General features: G+C 45.9%; 1 pseudogene; it reads left to right on the forward strand.

Moving 5' to 3' along the window:
* The first annotated feature begins 613 nt into the window (after positions 1-613).
* Positions 614-2290, forward strand: LOC6051975 (annotated as a pseudogene).
* Positions 2291-19033: the final 16743 nt, after the last annotated feature.

Below are 19033 nucleotides of genomic sequence, written 5' to 3' on the forward strand. Positions count from 1 at the left end.
CTCTCGAGGTTCATTTGGAAAAAAAGTTCATCCGTCAAACAAAAAACCGAAAGTGTCGACAACGGGATTCGAACCAGAGACCTTTGACAAACCAATCCAATGACTTAGCTGCCTCGGCCACAACAGCTTGGTGACCAAGGAGAAGTCAGAAGTCGATGTATGACACTTGTTGGAGATTTATTGATTCAACTAACGAATGAACTCATTTGTTATGATGGTGTGATTTGGTACCATTATTCTATCGATTTTGGCACTGAGCCCTCAATAAATTTTGAGAGAACGATTATCTCGACTCTGAATTTTGGGTGTGAGGTAGTTCAAGATCGGCTCATCTCTCTCAAGAGTCTCTCTCCGGGTCTTAAGGCAATCGGTCCAAAACAGGTTGAGTTACCGTGGTGAATACTACAGAGATGTTTACCGAAGAGTGCAAGCGGAGTTTGACTACACGGATTTTATTACAAAATGTAAATAAATAACATTTAACATTGAAACAAATAAATAAATCATTTTGCCAAACAGGCCAACTGTTACAACGATCATAACAACGCCACCTCTCTTTATACCACATTGGTTTGACCAACGACGTTTGACAGTTCGACATCTCGCGTGATTGTTTTTGTTGTTCGGTGAAAAAAATATATTCAAAAAGAAGCTTCACGAATCACCCGCTTTGAGCCCATCGTCTTCTGTTAAAGAGACCGGCGAAAGCAGCCCGGAGGACGGTGGACCAGATGCTGCAGGTGCCGGTGAATTTCCGATAACACTGGTCGATCTGTTGGGCGGTGAAGCCCCCAAGCGGGCCGCCCAGGAACGGTCGGAAGCTCAAAAGGCACAGGAAGCGACGCTCGCTAGCATTGAGGTCGAGTCGAAAAAGACGTCGGCCGAACCGAAGGAACCCGCTGCCGTCACCCAGATCGACTTCTCCAAGTACTCGAAAAAGGCCGTCAGTTATCTAGCGAGAAACTTCTACAACCTCAAGTACGTGGCACTTGTGCTGGCGTTCGGAATCAACTTTATGCTGCTGTTCTACAAGCTAACGACATTCGGCGACGATGAGGAAGCTGCCGAGGGATCTGGCGAGGATTTGATGGGACTGGCATCGGGAATGGGCTCTGGTCTGGTTGACGCCGTACTGGAAGGCGGTAGTGGCGACGGGGGTAACGGAGAAGGTGAAGAGGACGGCGAAGATCCGCTGGAGAAGGTCGAAGTGGACGAGGACTTTTTCTACATGGAACACGTGATGCGTATTGCCGCCTGCCTGCACAGCTTGGTATCGCTTTGCTTGCTGATCGCGTACTCCCACCTCAAGATTCCGCTGGCCATCTTCAAGCGTGAAAAGGAAATTGCTCGACGACTGGAATTCGACGGGCGGTTCATTGCTGAGCAACCCGAGGACGACGATATCAAATCCCACTGGGACAAGCTGGTTATTTCGGCCAAAACGTTCCCCGTCAACTATTGGGACAAGTTCGTCAAGAAAAAGGTTCGTCAGGAAGAAGGTTGCCGCACAGGAAGGAACCGAGGGTGTTGGCTTCTTCCACTTTATTGCAAACATCGACTGGAGATACCAGATCTGGAAGGCCGGCGTTGTGGTACTTTATCTTCTCGGTTATGGGCAACTTTAACAACTTCTTCTTCGCCGCTTACTTACTCGATGTGGCCGTCGATTTCAAGACGCTGCGTACGATCTTGCAGTCCATAACGCACAACGGCAAGCAGTTGGCCCGTAAACAGGATTTGTTGGAAAAAAGGTCATCGAGTTCAGGTGACCTGTTGCTGCTGGCCAGAGCATCATTCGATTCTTCAATCAGCTGGAAGCACGGATAGCGGTCAACAAAATTGACGAAAGGTCGATCGCGAGTGACCTCTCGGAAAAACTCGGCGGCTAACGCAACCCTTGCGAAAACCGAGTCAGTAACAAAATTGGTAACAACAAGGTAAAACGATTTAAAAACTGTTGGAATGCAGATATTAGTTTTGTATTTTCCCAACCGCAGGTTTCGATCAAAACGTTCCTGTTACTAAACTGCAAACTTCCCCCGGAAGCTGAACAAGTTCAACGCGGCCTGCTAGAAGTGGTTCCCATGGTGGTCGTTTTCTTCGAAAGTGTTAAGACCCGCACCACACTCCAACGACGACCGGCATCGGCACGACGGGACAGAAAACAGCTGCACAACAAAATAAGAACTCTTCCGGGACCAGGAAGCACCTGACGTGACGTCGTGCGGATTCAAGGAAATAATCAGCTCCAGAAAGACATTCCGTGAACTCGCTGGTTACTGCGATTAATGCAACAAAATAAACAGAAAAAAAAATATTGAACGATTTTAAAAACTTGAATTTCTGTAGAATTTCACAATTTATTATAATTTACAATCAAATTATGTGCCACAGCCTGAATTCATCATTGTGTCCTTCTGGAGTTCCAACCGCATAGACCGCCATCAGCGTCGAAATGGCAACCGCAAAGACACTCGTGTCCGCTAGCTATCCGGATCGCTCGCCTAGCCGCATGTCAGCCTCCGAGTACAGGGCGTTTTTTTTGTTGGCTAAATTGTGGAACGCGAGGATATCATTATAATATCTGGACAGTCTGATTTCTTGGCCAAAAGCTGCTTGTACTTGCTGGCCAGCTGTCTTGCCGAAGGCGAGTTGGAGATTGTTGAGGGGATCGTCGTCGAGGGGAAGGTAGGGGAGGAAGCGCTGGAGTCGTTGTTCCGGTTGGTTTCGCAAAAGTCAAACGATAAATTCGTTCGCAGCCGCATTTGAAGTGGGCATGGCGAGTATTTTTGAGTTCGGTCTGAAAATGGAGATTTGCTCAATGCCCGCAATCAGGGTTGCTGTTTTGCCTATTCCGGACGGTCCAAGCAGCATGTACGGCGCCGTGTAAGCGTACCGTTTACAATGGTTGGAGGCCACGCTCGAGTGGAAACATTTCTGGTCCTATGTTTGTGACGATCATTTAGGGTTAGGGCTCGGTTCTTCAACACGTCCTCGTCGCCTTTGCTGGGCGTAACGTAGACCGAGGGGGGCGATCTCGATGCGTTTGACCATTGGTTTGACCACTTCGATGCTATTAAAGCCGTGCTCGAGACGGCCACGATCGTAGAAGCTCAGGTGCATCCGGTAGTTCATTCCGCGCACGGCGTCGAAATTGAGGTAAACTGAGTGCAGGCCAAAGTATTTGAGGTTGTTGCGGTGAGCCACGAGGATGGTTTTGTTGAGGATGTTCTGAATGTCTTCCGCATCAACGGATGAGAGCGGTCGGACGTGCGTCAGGTTGAGATGGGTCCACGGGATGATGTCGTGCCGGGACTCGGATGGGTTCAGTTAGAGAACGCCAAGTGACCAGCGTTGGAGAGGGTGCCGTTCAAGACGGCAGATGCTTCCTGTTGGATTTGCCCTTTGGGCGCTTTTTTATTGTTCGAGATGAACACGGCAGAAGTAAGAGTGCAAAAGACGCCGTGCAGGATGTATTGTTTACAATGGTTGGAGGCCACGCTCGGCCACATCTGGTTCTCCAGTTTCCTTAGAACTTCCCCTCCCCACCACCCCGGTCGCTTCCAAACGGCACTCCCGATAGACGCCGTTCTCAATGTGGTTCAGCAACCGTAGCTGGTTCCGGTAATTGGCCAGCCTCAACGGAAACTACCCGCTTTTCTAAATCACACCATTTGTGTATGGTTACCGTTCCGGACTCAACAGGTGTTAAAAACTCCTTCGTCCGCACCTTTTCCACAGCTTTCTAGAAATGAAATAATTAATCTTTTTTTGCTACAAAACAATCATAACAAAACTGACAGTCGAGCGCGCGAACTGACTCAAAGAAAAACAATGTTTTCAACAAAGCAGGTGTACGTTGTCAAATGTCAAATGACAAGTGGAATTTAATTCCTTAATGTATTAAATGTGGAAAATTAATATATTAAGGCCAATGTCACGCCCCTCGGCCGACAGCGCCATCATCAGGCCAAATGGGGAACTAAAAAGTCTGCAAACTAAATGAGGTGCGCATTTGCAGTGACAGATAGCGGGCGCGATTTGACATTTCTCGGGTTATTTTTCAAAAGGTCCTTAGCGCACGAGGTGGTCACTCCAAATATATTGCATTTATTTCATAAGTTGATCCGTATGTGCATCCATATTTACCATATTTACGTGCATACACGATTCCTCTATGAATTTTATTTCAGTGTTTTTTCACAGCTGTCATCGCAAAAGCGCTCACTGTTGATTGTTTACAAAACAAAACAAATCTCTTGGTTCTTACTGTTCTCCGGCCAATTTTTTTGGGTCGCAAGGCTGGGTAGAATTCCGGGGAGTAATTGGGACGGAGTTGAAGCTACGTTAGTTCCCATGCAGCTGAGATTCAGTTGCATTTCTCGGCCGGGAGATTCGCTGGCGCTCTATTATCATCCGGCAATTTCTAGAGTCAGCAGCTTCGTCGTAGTAAAGCCGGATTTTCCATTGTTTTGTGTTGAAATAAGTGCGTGTTCCGGACTCAGTAAGGCTAGCCAGCAAGCGAGATGGTAACCCTGGAGGACAAGTCGATCGAGCTGCTGGATGTGGACCCGCAGGAGACGGAGGAATACGAGGCGGCGGTGGGGGTGCTGGACTCCCAGCGGAAGGGCAAGCGCGCCGTCATCAAGACTTCAACGCGGCAGACCTAGCGGCAGACGCATTTTTTGCCCGTGATTGGCCTGGTTGATCCGGAGAAGCTAAAAACGGGCGATTTGGTGGGCGGCGTGAACAAGGATTTGTATCTAATCCTAGAGACACTTCCGGTTAAGTATAACGCGTGCGTCAAGGCGATGTAGGTGGACGAACGGACCACCGAGCAGTACAAGGACATTGGCCGGTTGGACAAGCAAATCCAGGAACTAATTGAGGCCGTCGTGCTGCCGATGACGGAGACATCGGAGACAGTGCCAAGCTCGTACGGGACGCGTTCGCACTGGCCAAGGAAAAGTCGCTGGCGATTACTTCCTGCACGTGTCTACGCTGCAGACGCATCTAGCTGTTGCAAATGCATGTTAGAACTTATTTGACCTAATTTGGTATCCTCACCTCTAGCCTCACCCCTTATCTTGGAGTTCGACGAGAGACGAACTTCGTAGCCTTGGATTTTCTTTTTATAAAATTTTGTGGTTTCAGCCTTAATTCTATTTTTGTATTATTAAAAAGGATGAAAAAATAAACAATATCGACCCCTCCTCTTCCTTTTCCCCCCATGCGACAACGCGTTGCGTTGCGTACGGTTGCACCGCAAATTATTTGCCGAATTTGTCATTTGTCTGACCATGTGCATTGAACGATGACAGCTGGATGACAAAGTTTTGCTTCTCGGAGTTGATGCAGTGGGTGAGAAAAACGACCGTCCTCCGACCACCCACGATCGGGGCCAACACAGAACCGCCCTTTAGCTTTCCCGACTCCCGGAGGTGCTCCACAAACGTCTCGCTCCATTCCTTTGACCTCTGCTTGCGCTTCTTCTAACTCTCCCCGTCGGTATCGCTATCAAACAGCGTCCAGGAAACGTCCGGTCGGAACGCCTCCACTAAAGTCATGTTACTTTCCGCGGTGAATTTTTTTTCGCCCGCTGCGGACAAACACCGCCACCGGCTGGAATTAGACGAGGTCGCGGGAGTCTTATCTTTAGACTCGATCCGGCGGCACCATACTCCATCATGACGTACTCGGTGTTCCTGCCGTCATCAACCAATTCCGACCCCAGCCGCATTCGCTTCTTGACTAAAAGTGCTGTCGTTTCTAGTCCCGCTGTCGCAATCTTCGTAGGACACCGGAAATTCCGCAGGTGACAAAAAAATCCTTAAGCTGGATAAATAAATTTATTTTAGCGGTGACAGTTTGAAAAACAAGTGACAGTTCTGAACTGTCATTATCCACACTGAACAAAATTTCGTTCCGAACATCGTGCAGGTAAATAATATTTACGATATTTACCAAATATTTACGGAAGTTAATCCAATGCGCTACGGATCAACCATGTGCTCAACCCCGTGCCTTAGCGCCAGTTGTTAACAAAGCGGTTTTTTAATCGGTTCTCAATCAATTTACGAATAATCAAAATCAAAAATGCTTTGAATTTTTCATCTGCACGTCCTTTAAATGCTGTTTACTGAAAAAATAAATAAAAGTTGATTTGTTTTAATTGCGGAAGCTGAGTGCTTCGGAGATTCAGAGCCGGAAGAGCTTATCGGGATTTCTCACTGGATAAAAGGCTAGTACGGAGTTCGGAAGGAAAGGGGTCAAGAAACAGCATTACGAACAGCAGAACAAAGGAGAGGGAGCGATTTCTTGGAGCATTTCTTCCCCCTTCTGGCTTGCTCTCGCCGCCGCTGCTGCCCATTTGATTTTTTTCTTGACCGGTTCCTTCCGAAGTGCATATACAACTAAAAGTTTTCAATTTTTTGTTTTCGTTGGGGAAAACCTCCGCTCGGTGGCTATCCCTAAACACGTGGCATTTCCCCTTTTTGTCATCGGTTCTTTTCGGGTCATTCCCCAGAAACGCACCACAGCTAATAATTTGACAGTTGGAGAACCTAAAAGCTTTCCTGTTGCCAAGTGTGTGTGCCGGCGAAAAAATCGTTCCTGTAGCTGAATTTGTGTGCTGGCGAATAACCGATCCAAAGAACTTCGTAAGTTCTTGCAAACAGAAAAAAAGCTCTTGCAATTTTGAACCACCGGAACTTACGGAACGCTACAGTTTGCATTTGCAAACATTTGCAAGAAATTTGAAAAATAATATTCAATGCCCACCTAACTACGATCATCTTGTATCTTGAATGCGCAGGGTAGGTTAGTTCCCCGTTTCGCCACCATCTCAATTAGGCAGCACTGTTTTGTCTCCCGGTTAGATAAATGAGTGGCAATTCTACCTATACCTATTCTATGGTAATTTTGAGAAATTTTGAGCAGAATTGAGTAACTTTGAGCCACTCAAACAATCTCAATCTTCACAACCGACGTAACGAATTTTGACAGTGACATTTGAAAGCGATGACAATTGACGTTGACAGATAATGCAAAATAAATTCAACATCATGCGGAAAACCCGAACAAAACAGGAATGCAAAAAGTTCGATTCAATTATTGAAAATTCCGTTATTTAGCTACGACGGATGCAACGACCGGTTCAGTCGGAAGATGGTTCCGGAAGCAATCCTAGATGACGACCTGGTCAACCGCTGTCGACGAGAAGGAGTTGAACGTTCGAACCAGACAGTTCCTTGTACTTTGGATTCCGTGTCCAAGGAGGAACAACTGGAACTTCCCGGGAGGATGCCGGGCCCGGAACCAGTTTGCTTTGACGTAACGGGAGAATACGATCGTGGTGCCAATAAAAGAGGAACGCTGGAATCCCTCCTACGAACCATAATGCGACCGGGAGTGGTGGCCAGTTGCATCGGTTCAATGATTTCTTGGCCTGTTTTGTATACAGAACCCGAGCGATCTTGAAATGGAGGACCAGCAAGGCCGACAGGGCGTACGAGTTAAAGGAACCAAGTAAAAAGCAACGCGTTCTCGAATTGGACAAAAATGCTGATATTTTGGAGAAGGTGGCGCGTAATAAACAGCCGCAGCCTGTCCTACTGGAAGTACATACCACTATGGTACATTGGGTGGCCAAGTTTCAAAAAAGTGACCTTCTCTAAATATTTTTTGGTATTTTTTTCTCGAAAGTAAACATTCTAACTAAGAAAAATCCAAATTTTCAAAGCTCTAAGTTTGTTCATTACGGAGATACGCAAGCTGAAAGTCAAAAAATGGAGTAAAAACTAGCGTTTTTCGTAAAAAAGGCTGATTGTTTAATTTTAACATAGCTCAGCCATTTTAAATATTTTATTAGGACAATTATACATCGTTGGAAAGGTAATGAGATAAGCTTTGAAACTATTAATAGATAAAATGTTGTTTGCAAACCAAAAACTGAAGTTTTCATCGAATAACTGGAGCATTTTTTTGTCAAAACTTATTTTTTTGTGTTTGTTAATCGAGTACTTTTTTTGCTAACCGATACTAAACATGAAACTAAGATCACTTGAAAGATTGGATCATAATCTAACATTGCTGAAATTTCCAGCCTGCGATTTTTTGCGTTTTCGGAGATATGCCATTTTGAACATTTACGTTTTATCAAAATTTGCTGCAATCTATGTACATATGCGCCCGTTTATTTCACTTGCTTTGCTACCTACTTCGTGGGCATCGTCGCTTCAAAAATCAATACCTGGTTTCAAGAAGTTCGAAATGACTTTATTGGAATTTTCTGTTGCCTACATTTAAAATTGAGTACCTTAGTCAATATAAGGTATTCGTACCGAAGTTTCTCAAGCGAAACTGGAGAATCTCAGTTTGATACCGAAAAAAGTATTCAGCAAAATAAAGACTTAGAATGATGAATTTCTGCGATCAATCCATGAAACTGATCCACATTTAAGTTCTATGTTGGTTAGTACAAAACATCATAAAAAGTACCTTTAACATATCCTAAAGCCGTCAGAAACTCTAAAATCAAATGAAGTTCCATGAACAAGAACATTAGGATTAGTAAGAATATGTTTTGTATTTTATCGTTTTACTTCATAATTAATATTTTAAATAAAATTAATTTTTCTGTTATTTGATTTAACAATTAAAATTTTCGCAATTTATGCCCGTAAGGCCCCCCCCCCCTCCGTAATGGGTCTCAAATTACATGGTATGGACTCACAAAAAGAAACACACAGCAGTAAATAATAAATAATTGACTTAAAATGCATTTATTACGCTAAACAAAATTTTGTTGGAGGGGAGGAGGGGAGGGGGGGGAGGGGTGAAAGAAAGAGGAGGGAGGGGTTGTGTCCTTAAAGTGGCGATGTATTAGCTTATCCATAATTTAATAATAAAAATTTTGCAATACAATGTATACGCAATTCTGTCGTACTTGCAAATATATGAAAAGACTATTTATTATAAACAATCAACTATTGAAAAACATGAAAAGTCATAAAAATCGACGTATATCATTTCAATACCATAAAATTACCCAAATTTGTATGAAAAAAACATTTAAAAAGCAAAAAAACAATTTGGCCGCCTGTTTGTATGGAGATGGCCCATAGTGCATACTGATTACGGGAAGTCTTTTCGGCTGTATTGCTCAATTGGAACCGGCGCGGATGGACGGAATTCTGATCATGACCAGGGCATGAGTGTTCCCTGGAGAATCAACGGGTTAGATTAAAGGAGGATGAGTTCGTACCTTATGGAAGGTAACGATACAGTCAAATGACTTGAATTTTCCGAAAGCAGCTTTTATCCATCTACTTCTAACCTCTTCAAACGGTCGTCCTCCACAATCCTGGTAAACTATTGACCGGCACAGATTCATAGCAAACTCCTCCATCTCCGCCTGTTGATCAAAATATTCGCTAGTGTCAAAGATACCTTGTGTGATCTAAATACTCTAGAAAAGTATCCGAATTGTCTTAAACATATTTTTCTAATCTTTTCCACTTTTTTGCTCTCAGAATCTCTTATATTTTTGTTGCAGATTTCGCAATATTCAACTTACATTCAATTTTTTTTTGCAAGAAGAAGCTTGGAGAACAAAACATCAGGTGATAGCAACGCCGCTGCAAACGGAAGATTGTTTTTCTAAGCGTTCCGGGGATAAGCAGCTTACAGCCCCGAGTTACGGTTCAGCGCCCCAGGTCCTTACTCTTACGACCACATCCTTCAGCCTCCAAATTCTTCATGTCCGGTAGTTGTACTCGTTGATCTCGACCTTCTTGCCTTGGAACACGTCCTGCACAGTTTTCAGCATCAACACCTCGTTGAACGTGTCCGGATGGTCAAAGTTAAACTGACCCTTCTCGGCGCGGACCTTCTCCGCGGAGGTTAGCTCCCGCTAGAAACTTTCCTGGCTGATCGAGACGACTTACCGGTTCCTCCCGCCACTCCGATCAGGAACGGGGTCTTGAGGCTGCTGCCGTTTTCGGTTCCGTTGGTTGGCTTCATGGTGCTGCTGGTGCTAGTGCTGGATTGCTGCTGATCAGTGCTGGAATCGCCCAAAGACTAGCGGAACACGCGAAATTAAGGATTTTTTCTTGCTCACACACAAGGGAAGAAGAAATTTTTCTTCTCACTGGCACTAGTGGACGAACGTCGAATTCTTGCCGGACACTTCGCGTGTGTAAAGTTTTGTGATTCTATATTGTGATTTCTGAAATAAATCGAAATAACAGCGTGAGTGTTTTTCATCTCGCGAAGCAATTTTGGGTAGTTTCTTTTCTGAGTGTATGTCAAATGTCACATTCGAAACCAAAACAAAATTTCGCCGCGGCACCAAACTGAAATGATCGCGAGTTGAGTTGCGAAGAGACTAGCGCCGCGGCCGGAACGGATCAAGGAATTGACCTCAAAAATTTGCTAGAAATCGTTCAATTGGCGTGGATTTGATGGACAATGCCATAAAGTCCAGTCTGAAAAGGATTATGACCACACATTCGGCTTTCAAAAGGGTTTAGCAACCCAGCCCAACATTGTCACTAAAACTCTTGATATTTTATCTCTCCTTCTGAAGCTGGGAACAAATTGAAAATCATTACATGACCCAACCAAAACAGTTCTACACTAGGGGGGTGCCACTTCGAGTTTTCGAAGCGGATTTGGATCCGCTACAAAACCTTGAGACTCGCTCCGTCTGTTTTTGCCGAATCTGTGTAATTTCATTCAGAGTGTTGGTTTTGACATTTTGTTTTGTTTGTTTATGTTATGGAAAAAACGTGTTTTCCGATCGGTATTTTTTGAAGTTAATTTTCGCGAGCTGTGCTTAAGTTACCCAGCGGAAGAATCTGTGGCCACGGAGTGCCTTGCACAAAGGTTGAGTGGTTCAAGGAAAAGTGGCCTAAGGGGAGAATCGGTGTGCAGCTGTATCCGCGACCGTTTCTTTTCAACGGGTCGAGCAGCGAGCCACGGAGCGACCAACTGGCAAAGTATACGGCGTCCGGTTCTACTGTCGGTAAAGGAGGAACTCCGGACTTCCGGCGAGTTCCGGGAGACGAGGAGGAGGCGGTGCTAGTGGTGCTAGTGGTGCAAGCGGACTTAATTTGAACAGTGCTGAGCGGAAAGGCTTCGGACGGTTCGTGATCGACGGTACTTTTGACCATCGCGAGGACGTCTGGGACAAGAAGAGTGGTAAGTTGGGTGCACCTGAGCCGGTGGGGGGAAAGGTTGTGTAATGGTGTCTTTTGAGGGAGGACTGCTGGTATTGGCGTTTGGTCAATAGTATTTAGCAAAAATTGTAAGCGTGCCTTCAATCAGAAGCGGACTATATCTGTAACAGTTAATCTTCTTTATACCGTAGATCCGAAGGAGGAGTTCGCTTCCGGGTATCCATTGCAGCCCAATCAAACCGTTTTCCGCATGACGGGTTCATTCCGCTTCGAATTCCGCTTCGAAAATTGCTTCGAAATTTTCTAAGCAGCTTATCTGATTGGGTTCCGCTTCGATTCCGTTTGAGCAATTTTTGCACAAAGGCGACACCTGCTGGTGTATGGTGGAACCTCGATGACATTTCGCCGAGTTTCGCCGAAACGGTTTTGTTGATGATTTTTGACAAAAGTGTGCAAACCAAACGTCAAAGTGGTAAGAAAAAAGAAAGCCCGAAACATGTTCAGTCCTGTTGTGTGCTTTTTTGGAATGGAATGGTACTGGTGAGGGAAAATTAATGCTACGTTTTCAATAATTCATCAAATAATGGATTTATTTGGGTGTTTCGTTGTTGTTTAGTACTCGGGTGGAGGAACCGGCCGACTTCCTGTACTCGCTGCTGGGCTACAAACGCACGAGAGTCGCAAAGTGCCCTCAGTTTTTGGAGTTTCCCCTTTTCCACCTGCTCTGGACCTCAAGGATTCGAGCGACCGTTTTAGGTCACGGCATGCCTGACCTGGTCATGCTCCGGAAAGTCTGCTGCAGGTCCCGATCATTCTGTACTGTTGATGGTAGTGCTCTGGTGACATAACCTCAACAAAACCAATATCTGAATTCATCTCATTTTCCATTTCCAGGTTCAAGGTGAATGTGAGAAGCCCCATTTTGGAAGGTTAGGCGCGTGTATCCGGATTCGGACGAAGAACGCTGCGAAGGTTGATGGTCGTAAGCTGGTGGAAATCGTTAGGTGGCCAGTGACGCCGTTCCTGTTGGACATGTAGCATCGGAAAACAAGTTCGGCGACGCGATCAGCAGACTCGCACCATGATCACACCCTCAAGGACGTCGAGGGAAAGTGCCAGCTTGACGAGGTCACCTTTCGGAACTTTGTCTGCGACTTCAAGCAGATCGACATCAACAACTGTCTGCACATCCCGCAGGACAAAATCATCGTCCGGATTGCGTCTTTCTGAATGCGTCCAAGGTGATCGTCTGTCCTAAGGAAAAGATCAATGCGTCACCAAGCTGCTGCTGACGATTCTTCCCGAGTTGCGTACGACACAGCCACGGTCCAGCTATGGAACGCACTGCTGCTCCATGTGTGGCAAATCGTTCCACAACAAGGCACGCCTCAAGCGGCACATGGTTTCACACCGGAACAAAACCGTAGGTGCGAGATCTGCTCGGAGGAGTTCCCCGAAGGGCGCAGCCTCATGAACAACCGATCGCACGCCAAATCGCGCCAGTTCCCGTGTCACGAGTGCGGCAAAACGTTTAGCTCACGCTCGTCTGAGAATTCACTCCGGTGAGCGACCTTAGGGATGCAGGTTTGTACTACGGGTTCATCGGTGGGTTATCAACACGATTCTAACTCTTTCCTTGCTTCTTGTAGATTCTGCTGGAAGGCATTCGCCGACGGAGGAACACTGCGAAAGCTGTGAACACAACGCCAAGCTTACCTACAACGACCTCAATCTGGACAAATTTCCGGCGGGCACGGACCGGAGGTTGTCAACCAGCACCAGTGTACCAGCTGCACGGCGTCTAATCGGAATGTTCACGGTTTGGATGAAGGCCCGATTCTATCTAGCGGTATGACGATGGCAAGGCAAGGGAAGTGTCGACCGGTGCGGCCAAGACTGATGTTGCAGACTGGCCAGAGGAACATAAAACGCCCCTTGATATGTTTTCTGTTAACCTAAAAGGATTAAAATAAGGGGATTCGGGGCTGGGACGCGTTTAATTCAATGATTTATAAAACAGAAAATGAATAAAACTAGTTTTAAACCAATTAAATTAAGATGAATCAACCTTTCTGGTTGAATTCCAATTTAATTTGGATTCAACCAAAACAAAAAAAGAAAACCACCAAGAAAAAATAAGAAGAAGAAGCTGCTGTCAAAACTAACCCGTCCATTCCGTTTCGATTCCATTTGAATTCCGTTTAAACCGATTTGCGGCGAAAACTCAAACGGAACCGGTTGTTGCGTTTGAAACGGAATGCGGTTTAGAATCTAAAACGAACACTGTTTAGAATTCGAATCGAACTTTTTTCGCTCAAGTGGAATTCTAAACGGAATTCAAACGGAACGCGCTGAGTGGGAGGTATCGAGGCTCAAGACGTGGCCGGAGAAAGACAAGGCGGTGCGGTTTGTGGAAATTGCCTCGCTAAACTTGGAGGTTATCGAAGTGATATGCAAAGGGGAGTTGCTTTAGAGGCGTTGGGCTGACGTGGACCATCCAAGTCCAGCTCATCCGGAACCGAAGACCTCCTGTCGTCATCGGAAGTCAAAGAAAATGTACCCAGCTCTAGCTCAGGCAGTGCTTTGTGTCACTGCAAGTGCTAGCAACTCGTATAAACAGTGCAAACAGATGGCCTCTAAGGATGACCCGGACGGCACGAAGGACGAGGAGTAGTGGCTGCTACAGTAATATTCATCTAGTAGCGACTTGAGTTCGTATCGAAACTAATCTTATACAGCAATTCCATTTGAAAAGAGCCTAAACCGAAAAAAAAGTTCTCCGATCGGGCTCAAAAATTTTCTGAGGGTTCCTAGGCCAAAATAATAAGACCCGTATTTTTTTGTTTGGCCATTAGGGTGACCTACATCGTGCTAGAGTGGTTCGAAAAATGGCAATTTTCGTCATTTTTCAAAAAAAAAAAACACTTTTTTCGAAAAATCATATCTCCGCGCCATTTCATCCGATTTTAGCTGTCTTAGACGCAAAAGAAAGGTGATGAGTTTGGCTATTTGAGAAAAATAGTAAAACGAAACGAAACTATTGGCACTACGCCCCCTGGGGCATGGCCTTCCTCTAACGTGGGATTTCTGCTCCAGCGCCTCTGTCTGGGTACCAAAAGTTGCGTCTTTCAATTACAAAAATTTTGATACCTAGTCATGTATAGGTCATCGCTGAATATTTTAAGTTATCGCAGTTTTAGTGAAAAAAGTTGATTTTTTGCCGATTTCGTTATTTTAATGTTTTTGCGCGTGGCGCGTCGAAAAACTCAGTTTTTATTTTCAAAAAATCATATCTTGGAAACGTACGGTTCGACATCGCCAATTTTTTGATATGTTATGTGAAATTTTCCAAGGAATCCGATAAAAATATTTTCAGACATAGGCTCTTTGGTCCAGACACGGTCAAAACGCCATTTTAAGTTTTCATACGACTTTTTCAATAGTTAAGCTAGATTTTTGAAACTTCTTACTATTTTTCTCAAATAGCCAAACTCATCACCTTTCTTTTGCGTCTAAGACAGCTAAAATCGGATGAAATGGCGCGGAGATATGATTTTTCGAAAAAAGTGGTTTTTGCGAAAAATAACGAAGCTGCCATTTTTCGAACCACCCTAGCACGATGTAGGTCACCCTAATGGCCAAACAAAAAAATACGGGTCTAATTATTTTGGCCTAGGAACCTCAGACAATTTTTGAGCCCGATCGGAGAACTTTTTTTTCGGTTTAGGCTCTTTTCAAATGGAATTGCTGTATATCTTTACAGGGACGTCATCTTCGTGGAGGACGTACGGTCGATACCAATCGGGCGCGTGTCAAGTTCCCACCGCTGGTTCGGGGGATAATTCCGCTCAATTTGAACACCGGTAGACAGGAGCAAGACAGTATGTTCCCGACGGATATCGAGTCGTTAGTGAGCACATCACCATCGAACGTGTCGCTGCCTTGCGCCGGAGATTGCTCCGATAGTGTTCTGCTGTTTGAGCTGGCTGGATTGCCCACTGATCAAGTATATTGCTGCGGCCTCGCTGACGTTGCCATCGTTCGAGGTGAACTTAAAGTCGCAGGTTGGGGTGACATCGGCGTTAGCCACGTGATAGGACAGTTGGAGGGAGACCTAAAGAGTCAACTGTTGTGATCTCAGACACTTGTCGAAGTCCAACAAAGCCTCGACCCATGATCCACTAGCCCGGGAGGTTCCGGAGGATCTGGCGCGGGTTCGAACACCAACTACGTTTATCCGTAACGTGCCGTGTCTACTAGCCCGGCATCATTATGTTCAACGCGACGCTCAAATCGCCAACAGCGACGTGTCCATTCGTGACTAGATGATAACCCAAACCAGATCATTCTCCACTCGGTATCATAAGAAGCCTGACCGGCTCGCTGTGCTGCTGCACCGAGTGCGCCAAAGTTTGTTACAAGAGTCACGACTGCCATCTAAAACCAACCTAGTACGCAAAAGTACGCAAGATCAGAAGCAAATATTTAGTTTAACTGTTTCTCAACATTTACATGAGTGTGCATTTTTGTAGTAAATAAAATTTTATTCTTTTTTTTGCAGCTAAGAATATGAAAGAAATATCTCTATGGCCATATGCCGCTGAACACCCGCTCAGCACCCTTTGTTGTACCGCGCATTCGCTTTCCTGATCGGCGTTACGCTGTTTATCTATGACAACCTACTGGTCAGCGGTTTTCCCATCGGTAGCGCCTTCAGCTCCACGCTGTACGTCGATCTGCGACTCTCCGAGTGAGGAGATATTACTAAATCGTTGCAGCTGTCTTCATGTAGCGGCGACGTCGAGGAACTCTCGGTGCTTAATGCTACCTTGTCCGACGATATGGGTAAATCCGTCTAGCGGTGGCGAAACCTTTAGTTCATACCGGGGCGCGGTGCTGGAAAACGATAATTGTGATGGCGGCTACTCTCGATCGAGTTCAAACTTGATGGAAGCGAAAAGTAATTCTTGATCACCTTCACGACGGAGATCCTTCCACGATGATCAACATCCGGTTGGCAGACTGCTAGTCACCGTTGGCCGTTGCCACCATTGCCAAATCGGACATCCAGGCATGCCGGTTGGTGGCACCGATGACGAGCACCTCGTCACCGCCTTGGATCCGCGAGAGCCCGTTCAAGCTGCTTACAAGCTGCACAACGACTCGTCGTTTCATGTCCTGCGCGTTGACGTAGTTCGCCGAGATGGCGTTGATCTCGTCGATGAAGAGTACGTTGCCCGCTCGAACACCTCCAATATGCGTTCCTCCGAGTCACCGGAAAAGCCTCGACCGACTCCGTGGTGGCGATCTTAATTAGTCCAATCTTAAGCTGGCACAATGCCTTGTCCATTGCACCAACATCCTCGAAGCACGTGCCCACCAGCTTGGACCAAACCTCCTTGAAGCGCTTCGATCGCTCCGACCGACCTCCTATTTGCCTGTACTAGAGAAGGGAAGAAGGTGGTTAGTCTTGAGAAAGTGGATTTTTGGAAGTTCGATGAACTTACGCTCCCAGCAGATCCTCGGCGGTTCTCCTTCGTGGCATTCGTCCGAGCGGACAAGCTGGGATTGAGGCGGAGTTCGGGGGGTGGCACTGGTGCTAAAGTACAGCTGACGGAACGGAGACCGGGGGCTGGGGTTGGCGATCGATGGGATCCCGCAGGCCGATGGGCCGGCTTTCCAAAGGACGGATGTGGTTGGACGAGACCGTGCGTGGTCTGGAAGTTGTTCTTGGCGGCGGGCAGGGAGTCGGTGATGTGCGAGTTCCACCAGGGCGGAACAGGCGTCTGGTCGGCGGAGAATTTGTCTTCTGTGAAGGGGAGAGAATTGGTACGAGTTAGGACTAGTTAGTCATGTATACTTAAATTAGATTGTTGTAGGCTAGTACTCGTACTCGCATTTTTTCGAACAGGGCGTTGCGTTACTTCTGAAGCGTTCCTTCGTGGACGGAAGTACGTTACAAACTGTTTGCCGCTTTCGGTAATCATGCCCCGGATCTTGGCCTGGAACATTTCCTCTATCGGGGCGGGTATGTTCTTGCCGATCGGAGCCGGATCTAGTTCGCAAGATACTTTCATTTGGCGAAATAAGGGCACGCCCGAAGCACCTCCACTGCAACAACACCCAAGTTGCTCGATGACCTTATTTTGCGCTTCCCGGCCCTTCTACAATGTGCCCTTTTGCAAGCTCTGCTTCAAGGTAAAACCGAACTTTGCATCTACCTCTCCTACCTTCTTTGTCGGTTTCACAATCGCTGTTGCCACGCAAGAATCCACGGCGCCGCTTTCGCCAATGCCTCGCTCATCACCAGCAGGTTCACCGGAAGCGGCGTAATCAAACCGACGGCGGATGTTCCGCTGCCCGCTGACTGGTGGAAAAATCGTCCAGGATGAGTAAAAAGAGGGAAGGCTTCTAAGACGCACTTGCTGGAGCGAGAACTGGCCGCCGTGGAAATGACTCGGTTGGCCAAACACCTTTCAACTTGAACACGTTCGCACTTTGTGATGAAACTGGAGGAAAACAAAACAACAAAACGATTGACAGCTCAGCTGAGTGGTACACGCTTATATGGATTTAGTTAACTTTTCTTGGAAAAAAATCGTGGGTTCGGATCGGATCTGGAGTCGACGGAGCCGATCACGCAGTTTCAGCAGTTTCAGACGCGAGAAACCCGCCAGAACCGAAGTGGCACCCCCTAGGTTCTACAGCTAGTTTAAACCCCTAAAATGATTTTAATCACTAATTAAACACACGATGTTTTCCAACCCTTCAAACAAAACCAAGCCATCAAAACAATAAAAGCTAACGCACTGATTCGAAACAGCCCAAACATAGACTAATAAAGACTACACAGTGGGATCTGAACCATGACTCAACCTTTTTATGACCCCTCGGCATGGCCGGTTCACTGTCAAAAATGACAGATCAAAATGTCAGAAACTGGCTACACTGGTGATTTTCTGACGTTTCTTTTTTTCTTTTTGTTTTGATTCTTGAATCTTTACAAACACATACATTAGTTTTATGGGAGGGTAATTTAGCCATCCAAGTAGAATCAGAGAACCGGAACGACCGACAACTTAGCCGCCGTCCGGTATGGTCCGGGTTATGGCCATGAAGTTTTCTTCACAATTTACATTTAATTTCCGTTCATTTTCACCTCAAGTCACTGATGGAACGATTGGCCACTTACGCATCGGTTTCGGATTGATCAGCAGTTGCCGGATCATGTCATGTAACGTCTCCTAGGTCATCCAACCACCGGAAGCAAAAGGATTCAAGTCGAGATTGACCGCGATGGCGGTAAGCGTGATAACGGTGATAACTACCGGTACCTACCGGACCTGTCAGTTAAATCGAACATAATTGAACCGATAGGTGCCGGGGTTAATTATACAGACGCAAACCCTATCCGACTCGGACAGATCTAGACAGGCTGGCGGAATAAGCGCCGAAAAGGGCCAATTGCGATGAATCTGGCGAAATAAATCAGCGCATACCCGGAGGTGAACGAAAGAAGAAGAAAGAATGACCCCCGGCGATTCCGATCAAGAAATTTTTCTTGATCGTCTCCAAAGCCATCAACATCTAGACGAGCGAGTTGGTCTTCGACAAGTCACGACTAAATATTACCGGAGGTGGAAACCTCGAATCGCGTGCGAGCGAGCTGGCTCACTTTTGTAATAAAATAACGAATTATTTTCAAATTTTATTTCATACATTTTAACACATCATCTATTGAATGGATTTCTTTCAGAACTGTGCCTGAATTTAAAAGTATTGCATAGTATTTGATTGCATTCTAACTCAATTTATTCGACCACATTCACATTTTGGTTCACAAATACTTTTGG

This window comes from Culex quinquefasciatus, chromosome 1, assembly GCF_015732765.1.
Source record: "Culex quinquefasciatus strain JHB chromosome 1, VPISU_Cqui_1.0_pri_paternal, whole genome shotgun sequence".
Taxonomy (NCBI): domain Eukaryota; kingdom Metazoa; phylum Arthropoda; class Insecta; order Diptera; family Culicidae; genus Culex; species Culex quinquefasciatus.